Source organism: Cheilinus undulatus, linkage group 11, assembly GCF_018320785.1.
Source record: "Cheilinus undulatus linkage group 11, ASM1832078v1, whole genome shotgun sequence".
Classification (NCBI taxonomy): Eukaryota; Metazoa; Chordata; class Actinopteri; order Labriformes; family Labridae; genus Cheilinus; species Cheilinus undulatus.
In genome coordinates, this window is record NC_054875.1 from 24,135,484 (window position 1) to 24,146,906 (window position 11,423).

Sequence of the window (11,423 nt, forward strand, 5' to 3'; positions counted from 1 at the left end):
TCTCTAGATTCAAAGCAATGCACAACCATCCATTTTCATGCCCTCCCTGTCCTATATGTTGTTCCTCCACTCTGGCCCACAGAGCCTCGGGGAGCACAGAAACAGGTAGTTAAATAGTGACAAAAAAAATTATAGCCAACAAAAATTCATATCTTTCAGCATCTCACTCCTCTATTTTTCTGTTCACACATGTTTTGGTCATTTTCTTTCAGAAACGACATCATGTTTCAGCTATGCTGAGACCGTATGTGTTCTCTGAAACCATTTTGAAGTTGAAGAAGTGCCAAAAGAGAAGAAAGAGAAAAACATTTTTAAGATGAGATAATCATCACCTCAATGTTTTTCTAGCAAAAGGACTCGTAGCTTTTTTTGATAACAAATACTGTATACAAAGTAATCAAATCTAAGAGGGTATTTTTCCATAAATATATATTAGCTAAAGATCTCTTTAAGTAACACTTCATGTTTTCAAGCAGCATACTGAAAACAATTAAGATTAAAGAACATTTGTTACTTTTTAGCCTTTTCATTTTATCTGAGGTTCTTTATCTTAGTCATTATTTATTAGAAATACACAGCATTATCTGCCTGATATTGGTATCGGCAGATATTTGCTTAAAAAGTTAATAATTTGTATAAGAAACAAACAATTCTGGAGTTATCTACAGCTGATATGTATGTGGGCTGCATAAATTGGCAAAATGTATGAGTCTACTATAAAGGCCTGTGTTTATAGCCACTGGTTTACACCCTGGCATCCATTATTTTCAAAATAAAACCAATGCAGATCAGCATTTTCAGCACAAAGCATCCTGAGCGCAAAAACATCCCATACATCAGCTGCCTTTTGTCACTGCACTCTCTGCTGAAGGAAGTTCAACATCTGAAACAGTGCCTCTCTTGTAAATGACACGTCTCCCTCACTATCCAATCAAAATTAACGTGGGGGGGGCACTTCTAATGTCAGATTTGTCATCAACAATGGCAGTGGTGAAACTGACTTGACTCTTCTTTTTGAGGGAACCCCGTCAGGCATAGAGCTGCTGCTAAAGCCAGGACACAAGTCTTTTACATTCTTTACATTTTTTCTTGCTATTATTTGAAAAGCACAAAGCTATTTTAAAAAGAACCCTACGGATATTACCAAGGAAAGCAGACGTCACATTTCATAACCTAGCAGCAACAAGAGCAGATGGGGAGGGCTCTGAAATTGAGGTTGTGGATTCCACCAGTACAAAAAGCACTGTCTATGGACACAGGCCCTAAGGCTTCACCTTTCAGTGAAGTGAAGCACTAAGGTAGTGGAGTTCTAAACAGAACCTTGTATTTATATTGCTATCAATATTGGTATCTGCAAAAATGAGTTTGGAAATATTGGCATAATGGATATCAGAAAAATTTGAATATCATGCATCCCTATTACTTATATTTTCAATATTCATGTTTATATTAGGGTCATCAAGATTAATTGCATTAATCTTACTATAAAGTGGTGTGTCTGTCTGTCTCGATTTGCATGCCACACCATTGCTCCAATTGCCTCAGTTTAATTCCTGTCCCCCATTACAACACTTCCCCTGTATCACACATACACACCAACATGCCAAAGAGGAGACTGCCTTTTCTCCCAAACACACGCTAATAGACGGCACCTGCACCAGGCTCATGAGGGGGTTTTCTTTACAATCGAGAGAGAAAGTGACCAAGCTGGAAACCATCTAACCTGGCACGCCAAATGGATTTGTTTCACACATCCATCTGGTAAACCACCTATAGACAGCGTTTGGGAAAGAGCAGAGACTTTGAAAAAAACTCAGAGGGTGATTGGATGAATGTTCTGTCTGTCACACTTTTACAGGCCAATAAGGGCAACAAAACACATGACATAGCCGCTACCCAGCTGCGCCCCTACCGAAGGAGTAAACTCCATCAAGAACTACATAACGCGAACCATGGGGACTGTAGACATGTCAGAACGTAACTTCTGTTGTTTTTGAAAAGAAAACAACTCAGTGCAGTTCTTTGTTCTTCTTGTAATGAAGAAATATTGTCAAGTTCTGATGAAACTGGCACATAGCAGCATCCACCCTTAGCTCTTCCACCATTATTGTTTGAAACTTGCATTACATAATGTGCGTGTGAAAAATGTAGCATTTTTGTTGCATGCTACTGAGAGGAGTTTGTATTTGGTTATGAAACAGTCAAAAATGAATAGTTATGTGGCTAAAGACTGTCAGCAAGACTGATGACTTCTCTGTGGATATTTTTAATATCTAAAACTGCTGCTGAGGGTTAGGTATCAGAGGAAATGTTCAGCTGCAGACTGCCAATACGGCCTCAATTTTCACATTTACTACGGCACAAATTCTTAATAAGTTATACTGTATATTTGGCTGTTAAAAGACAGCACAATGCATTTTTTGTCAAAAAATAACTACTCTTGTATGGGATAAAATCAGCAAGAGACAGGGCATCACCAAACCAGAAGTTTGTCATTGAAACTCTAAAATGTTAAAACCATAAATGATGTGATTTTGACACAAATAATGCAAATTTGATGTGTGCAATAAAGGTTATCATTAATAATCTTATAATTGGAGTTCTAAGTATAGTTTAATATATGAACATTAAAGGGACGCATTGGATTTCTTGAACTACTGATCAAATACAAAAATCAAATGTGGTAAACTGGTTAAAACATTTCCTGATTGGTTGTGGCTCATATTGGTTTCATAATGTTAGAGTTTAAAGAAAGATTTTTTTAAGTCTTCATAATAATACATCAAAGAGTACTGTCTGGACCTGCCCTCTCTGTAAAGTGTCCTGTGATAGACACATAGATTGACTGATATACAAACTCTAGATGAGAAGAAATGATAAGTGGGTCATTAATCCTCCTGTCTTCATGTTCTCCTGTTGTTTAATGTCAATACATTCCTGACCATTCACCCTATGTAGCAGAAGAAAACACCTCTCTCCCTCACTCATGAACGGAGAACTTTATTTGTATTTAAGGCCCTAGCAGGGTGGATGACCTGGCTGGCCAATTTAAAGAGATCCAACATGAAACAAAGCAAGCACCAGAGATAGACAGGTGCGTTAGAACAAGGTGCAGTAATCCAAACATAATGAAAGATCTATCATGTCCTTTCTGTCTTGTGTCCTTTGATAACTCCACACTGGCCAGATTTGACCCAATCTGATTAATGAAGACCTCTCTGTTCTCATTAGCAGCACCAAACAAGCTGTCATTAATTTCCCCGCTTTAATCTGCTCTTCTTCCTCTTCTCTATTTTTCTCTCACACCTGCTATTTTCTCAAATTTCCTTCATTCATTCCATCTCAGTGGATCAAAACTGCAGAGGAAATGGTTCCTAACATGCTTATTATTTCGGTTTCATTTCAATTATCACCCTCTTGGCAGCAGGAAATGGGATTAAAACATCTGCATTTGAAAATAAACTCATAAATTCAGCCTTTTGGATCTTTACTCTAGCTTTGGTATTCGGTGCTGCTTTTCTCAGTATGGCTAGAGGGTTTATTTACATATCAATCAATAGATTCTTACACAATAAAGGTCTGGGTGAGTCATGTGGTGCCACACTCTGGGTAGCGCTGCATTTCATCTGCATGAGAAAGCGAATGTGGCCGTGCTTTCTCCTTAAGGCCCCACATGTTGGTAAATTAGATCTCCACCAGCACCTTCACATGCATAAATTCAATCCCCTTGGGCATAAATTCATCATCTGAATGAGTGAATTCAATGACAGGTGGATAGTATGCACATATTTATATTTTCAATTTGTGGAGGGACGCACCTGCTGTTCTTATTAAAGATCAGATTTACAGCTCTGTATGCCTGAAATATTTTTTTTTTCAGCATTTGTCTCTGCTGCAGACTGCTGCCCACATGAGCAGCAAAAGTAAGTTTACACTTTCTTCTTTTACTGTCAACAACCCATTAATGTTAATCATGTGGGACCACACCTCATTGCACACGCTGATACACTCATTACTGGCCCACATCGCAGTGTGTGTGTGCTTCGGCACACTACTGGAGTTTTGTATTCACAAACATCACTGCGAGTTTATTTCCACAATACTCCAGCCGCCGGACAGAAGCCACCGAGTCGGATGTTGACAAAGGTCCAAGTCCCTTTATCAGTGCTGATAAAGCCAGTTCATAAGACCACTGACCACTGTTTTTCAGGTTATGTATCATTAACCAGCACACTGTCAACAAGCATGTGCCCTAAACAAAGCAAAGCCCTTTTCATGCCAACCAAGTGATATAAAAATGTGGAGCATTTCCCCTGAAGAATGGAAAGTGGGCCACGTTGTTACAACATCAGCGAAAACTGGCCCAGAGGTTTGTAGCTGATATGGTCATGATCTGTGCCACAAGCTGAAATATATGAAATGAATCCTTGTTTCATCCGGACCGCTTAAATTGACCGGTAAATTACAGAGGAACTGATGATTTTCCTGAAGGGAGCTAAAAAAAAGGAAGCCATTAAGTGTTTATTTGAGATTCAGTTAAAGATTAAAAGAAGAAATGTGTGACTAGTGGAAGACAAATTTTGATGCAGTTTAATTTAACAAACCTCCTTTTTCATTGCAAACAAAAACTTTTAATTGCGACCTATAGACATCTATTATGTTACTATAATTGATAAATCTTTTCTGCAGGGACTGACTTCCTTATGACCTAATTAAATTTTTAAAACTCAGGTACCTTTGTCTTGAAATGATTGCATTAAAATAATTTTAACTCTTCAAGTGTCTTTATATGGCTAAGACAACATAGATTGTTAAAGAAAAACTATCAGCACTGGCTGATGTGTGCCCTTTGACAGACTTTGGCCTAACAGGAACTCATAAGGCATTCAACAATGTCAGTAGCTGATGTTTATCTGTTATCTTACATCAAAATAATGCTGGCAAAACAGTGTGCCTAACTGCTGATTCAGAGAAAAGGCTTTTTTAATTGGAAAGAGTCTCCTGCCTGACAAACAACATGCAATAAGGCATGTTCCAGTGATGTTTCAGGAGGAACTTCAATACATCAAATCTTATTGATGCTTTAAAAACAGACATGTAGTAGAACTAGCTTTGTGCTAAATTTTTATTTCATACATCAGTACTCAACCTGATTTTCACAATCACAGCTTCCCTTGTTGATGTTATCACATGAACTTGAATGACTTAGTAATAGTGACCTTGCAGTGAGGACTGTTTGGCTCGTTATGGAACAAATGATTACTGATGCCTCTGTAAAAGCTACAGAACCAAATAGATTTATCTTTTTACATTGTCATTTTTGATGTTTATACGCTGTTGAACGTGTCTTTTTAACATTTTCTGGGCCATGACTTACAGTGAGTGAAACATTTAACTGTCTGTTTTAATTTTGACAGATGTTTGAAATGTTATTGTTAGTCTGAGTTCTTAGTGTTAGGAATGATAAGCAACATAGAGGTACTCCTCTGTTTCTTTTCTGTTTTGTAGCTAGTTATGGACTGGTTTTCATGTAGGAAAATAAAAATGGGTTAAGCTGTGTTGATGCCACTAGGCATAATGCCAGCAGTGTGTGTGAAGCTGCTGCTGTGTAATCTTTACATGACGTCACAAGACTCTGATAGATGGTTTCCGCTGAGAGGATGAGAAGATGCCAACTTGTTACCAGACTCTACAACCAACCCACATGCATGAATGAAACTAATCTTTTTTTGGCTGGCCGCTGAGGTCAGCCCTACATATGGCTCTGTCCGTATACTGACTGACTGACTGAATAACTGAGTGAGTGACCCTACTTCCAAAGCCCTAACATAACAGAGTTGCATTTGCTTGGGCTAAATGCTGTTGCTAATTGCTGCCTCCACTGTGTTAACAAGAGCCATACATACAGAGTTGCGCTATGGGCGGGGTTTAGGGGGACTAAAAGCCCTCTAATGGATGCCTCCACTGCTCTAAATACCTCAGATATAGCTTTAGCCTCTGCAGTGTTGCCAACTTAGTGATTTTGTCGCTATATTTAACGAGTTTTCAGATCCCTCTAGCGACTCTTTTTCCAAAAAGCGACTAGCGAAAAATCTAGCGACTTTTTCTGGTATTACTTGAGACTTTTGAAAACTCTGACATGAAAGCATGTATCGTTATAGCACCTCTCAGGGAGCATCAGGTGCTGCAGTGGGCCCCTCCCTGTCCCACAGCACTGACAGGCAGCCCACTCCTCACGCAGCAGTCCCTCTCTGCCACGGTCAGAGCAGGAGATGCTCACGCTTCCATGTCCAGACTACAGATTAACTGCGCTGTGAAGGCACCTTGACAGTTTCTTCTATTGTCTCTTTTTGGTCCATTTAGATTGTTAATGAAGACAGTATACAAAAAAAATGAATTGATTTGTTTTAGACTCTTAAGTGGACCATAAGGTTTAAAACTAAACCAAACTTAAGATAACTAAACTACTAAGAAAAATAGAATGATAAATAAATGATAAACCAAAAATAAAATTTAAACTAACTCTGCCAGGGTATCTCTTGAGTCATTTTGCCTAGCCCAGATAAAGGAGGAATTGTGACGTAATAAAAACAAGAATCAACAGAAGCAAGTTCATTAGTTGTTCTACACATAATAAGGGTCTTTTTACTCACTTTTTGTCTCTCTCATGATGTTTATCCTCTCTCCTACAGCATTCTTTACAATTAAATCCATACAGACAATTATGCAAATTAGGTGATTTAGCGACTTCTGGCGACTCTAAGCACAGCCAATAGCTACTTTCCTTACTGAGGAGTTGGCAACACTGAGTCTCTGTTTCACCAGAACTGGGCCACATTTCTGTATGACAAAGAATTAAACAACCATATAAGCTTTTCATGTTGGGATAGATGTTTTTTTACTCCTCTGCTGACTTGCTCTGGCATGATTATGTAATAGTTGAGGGGGAAAAGGTAACTTCTTGTGTGAATACTTGTGTATGCTGGCTGCTCATGTAACAATTAGCTCTGACTAAGTCACAGCAGCACTTAGTTAAAACTGGACATTTCTTTATTAAAACTAAAGTAGACAGAAACACTAAAAGCTTTCTGTAACATAAATGGTGTTTTTGCTCTTCTGCCAACCCGCTACAGCATGAATGTGTGATGGTTAAAGTGGGTAAGGGTTACTTGTTGTGCCAGTTGAACATTAGCATGGCCTTAGCCAGACTAACATATTTCTTCTTCACAGTTAGCGCTGAGAGCAACACGGAAAGCTTTCTGCGACAGAAAACGAGGTTGCCCCTCTTCTGCCACCCCGCTTTCGCATAATTATGTGATAGTTATGGGGAAAGGGTTAGTTGTTGCAAACAGCTAATGAGTTGTTGTGTCCCAGCTAATGACTTGAGCAGGCCTGTCACTAGGTGGGACTGAGCTGCAGTGGAGCTTTTGTCTGAACCAGACAACGTGTCTAAATCCAAACAAGTCTAGAGAACAACACTGAAAGCTTTCTGTGACAGAAAAAATGTTCTTGCTCTACTCCCAGTCTGTTTCGCCATGGCTTAGCTTGGACATTGCCATAAGACCGCTGCAGTTTACTCCAACCTGGACCGCTGTTCTTCTTAAAACCAGAGCACAGAGCCACACTGACAGCTTGTCTTGTGCAGAGAATATATTTAGTGATTTGAAACTCCTGCACAATCTTCGGTTTTCAATTTGTCCATCATGATCTCCTGCCCCCTGTCACTCTTTCTCCTATTGTCACTTTCTCTTAGACCGTTGGTGCGTCTTTTATGCAGCAGCGTCTGCTGCTCTCCTCTCGTCTGCTTTCATGCTGCATAAGAGTGACAAACAGTCCCAGATAGTTGCGGTCAGCCATATACAAGATTTTTACCTAGTCTTGTTTAGTCACAACCCAACCAAACAAAAACTGAACTACAACAAGGCTTGGTCTTGCCACTCTACCTTCTAGTTCTGGTGTGCACACTGTAAAACCGAACAAGTTGAAACTGCTCAAAAATTATGTTCTAACTGATTACTTCAAAGTTTTTAAGTACTGAAAAGAGATTTTTTAAGTAATCATTATTCGTGCATTTATGTTGGGTTAACTTAACATTTTAAGTTAAACAGCCCTATGGAAACTTTCCGATACTTAAAAATTCTGTTTATATCCAACTCAAAAAAGCATGTTTAAGTGAACAATCCAAACCAAAAAAATTACTTTGCATGTAGTATATTGAAAATACTTCATATTTTCCCTTTTTCCATCTGAAAACATGGTGCCATCATGACAAATATCTGGCATTTAAAGGGTCAAATCTTTAAAAATGCAAGAATATTCTTTATCAATATTTAGGTTAGATGTAGCTGAATAAAATGAGCTCCATAAAAGCAGAATAAAATATAAATAAATAATGTTTTTTATAGCGACAATATGAGGAGCACATATTATGTGTTTATAGTCCTAAGTGTAACAAATATTTGAATGGTCCCAGAGGGTTAAAAGATCTATTTCTGGCAATTCTTAGTCTCATCTTTGTCATGGCAAAAAAGGTAGTTGGCGCACATTTTTAATCATAGTGCAAGTTGATAAAATTAACACTGCTGTCTAAAGAAATCAGGATGAGATTTTTGCAGGAGACTATAAGCTAAGAGATATATACGGTACTGCTTGAAAGCACCAAAATGACATAAACTGAAAGTTCTTTGCAGGAGCTTTAATGCCACAAAATAATTATGATATATAATTGTACCGGTGTTCAAAGATGATGTAGCAAAACAGAAAAATGCTTAGTTATTAACATACCTCTTTGCTATAGTGCTTTATTTCTGCAGTGATCCAAAATTGGATAAAAATTTTTTCCCTTTCTTTTAAATCAGTGAAACCAGACTAATGCCAAACCATAGACTGGTTTTAAAATATGCCATCTCCGCATTGTTTGAGCTTGATTATTGGTTCACTAAAAAAAGGTACTTTTTAATCTTTATTTATCAGTCAGGTACTTTGTTTTTCTGTTGTGCTGATCTTTTAAAAGTCAGGCAATAAATCAATCATCTTTGAGGATGTGTTCAGCATAAACAAATACCGCTCTGGGTCTATAAATCAGCTTTTATCCTCCTAAGACCTTTGATTCACCGATTAAAAAATACAGGCAGGACACAAACACACACATGAACACACAGAGACAAACATAAAAGACGATCACCCCAAGGTGAGTGTATATACCTTGTTGTCAGTGCATGGTAAGCTTTCTCACGCGTGTCCTTTTCTCCTGGTGTCTTTGTGACTCTGGGACAAAAGCATTAAGAGCTGTCACCATTACAGTCCATTAACATTACATACAAGAGCAGATCACATAAACAAGCAGACAGTTCTCTTGAGCTGTTTTACTCCATGGAAAACTTGGAGGGACACATGAATTTTCAATGAGTGTGTGCCATTAAATATTTCTGACCAAGCATGGGTAAGTGACATTGTCATACATTTGTCAAGCTAAATCAGGATTGAACGGTATGGTTAACTTAAAATGTCAGCATCAACACCACATAGAAAGCTGTAGATTATGATAGAAAAGCCAATACTTGGTTGCCTGCTTGCAAAAGCATGAGGTGGGAATTTGACTTTGGCTTGTGTGTGCAAATTAAGGCCATATGCTTTTTCGTTAAATGTGCTTATTTGTTTGTCAGATTAACTTAAAGAGATTCTTATTTGGAATAAAAGGCAGAAAATGCAGAAAACAGGACATACATAAGAGCATTTATTACATTAGTTTTAAATGCTATACATGTTTATAAGTATTTTTTTTTTTGCAAAAAAGGTCAAATATACTTTTTTAATCAGAGTATGGATCTATTTATATGTTCAAAACAAATGCACTGTTACAGTATTGTTTTTCTTCTTGTTTACATAATTTATCATTTTATGACAAACTGACCTCTGTTATATTAACAGCATGGGTGTTTAACTAAACATAAAAGTTAGATTAATGATACAGATTTTATGATAATCATCATAATGAAAACAATTTATAAAATAATAGTAGTAAGTCTGAGTTGTATATCAGTGTCTCATGCAGACATCATAGATGTGCAGAGAGATGACCTAGATTGATCTGTAAACAAGTCCAGTCCCACACAATGAGACAAGTTTGAGCTCCTCCAGAGCACTGACCTCTTAAGTGGTTTTCTAGTTTAATTTTTTTTATAATCAGAATAAATGAATGATTATAAATAGATCTGTGTGCACTATCAGTATCAGCACAGAGTAAATAAGAGGCACTTACCAATGATCCTCTTCAGTGGTGCAGCAGCGGGACAAGAAGCTGTCACAATTTTGGCCAAACAGGAAAATAATAAAACAAAAAAAATCACATCTTCAGCGCTGTTCAATCTGAACTCCTGCTCTCAGATCGCTCCTGTGTGAATCAGAAAAGATGCAGAAGAAGAAAAGAAAAAACAGGAAGTTTTTCTTTTATTTGTCACTGAGACAACAAAGGTCTGTACAGCTCCTTGGTGTGTCTGCTTCATGAAGTATTATCCTCACTGTGTCGGAGTTCACAAGTGCATGTCACAGTCATCCATTTGATAGCCATGTGTGTGTCCCGGCTCCTTGTGCGTCACGTTATGCTCCTGCAGTGTGCTGTTCCCTCCAGCCCTCACCAAGCAGAAATGAATCTGAGCTCTCTGTATGCTCCTACCTCCCCCCTCTCTCTCTCTCTCTCTCTCCTCTATCCCCTCCTCCTGGGTCAACCAGCCTGTCCTCTAGGACTGAGGGTGGAGCGTGCAGGCAGGAGTGGAGGGAGATTGTTATACATACCTATAAAGTGAAAGACAGGGGGAGGAAGGGTGTGTGTGAGAGGGAGATACTTTTCATTTTTATCCACTTATGCACGTGATGTGTGTGTGAATCTGAATCTTCATGTCAAAAAAAAAACTTGTTCTGAAGTTATTATGTGCATGTGTGTGCTTGTTATGTGTGTAACAAAAGGAAGAGCAGGGGGCAAGACAAAGAAGCCCATCCCCTCACTGTCATGAATAATGCCCGGTGTAAGTCATTGATACTCACCGCTTGTGTTTTTATCCAAACCTCTCTCCTGTTTGTGCGCTCTTTCATTTGCTTTGTTGCTGGTGGACAAGAGCTACCACTCTTCTACCTTTCCAGGAATGCCGATTGGCTGAGTCAGCCAGGCCAGCAGCAGGTCACGCCCTTGGTGTACACAAAGAGCTGTGAAGGTTAGAGCAGAGGAAACAAAAAATGGTGCTGTCTTCCAGATTTAATGGCACTGCTCTCTCACACACATGATGGTACTGAAATATACTTGGCATGCAAAGGAACACCTGCAGGTGTACACAGAGAGTGAACTCATTAATTCAAATAAACACATGCATTCATAAGCTCAACATTTAAACGCACACAAAAATCCTTCTAAGCAGGTTTATGGTGTC

General features: G+C 38.5%; 1 protein-coding gene across 1 annotated transcript in view; it reads right to left on the minus strand.

Moving 5' to 3' along the window:
* The window catches only part of LOC121516994 (vasopressin V2 receptor-like), a 30,345-nt gene extending 19,717 nt beyond the window's left edge, over window positions 1–10,628 (minus strand). The window contains exons 1-3 of the mRNA XM_041798469.1: window positions 10,522–10,628; window positions 10,262–10,393; window positions 9,205–9,267 (exon numbers count right to left, since the gene is read on the minus strand). The gene's annotated coding sequence lies outside the window, so the exon portion shown is untranslated. The remainder of the gene's footprint in view (window positions 1–9,204; window positions 9,268–10,261; window positions 10,394–10,521) is intronic.
* Between the last annotated feature and the right edge of the window lie 795 nt (window positions 10,629–11,423).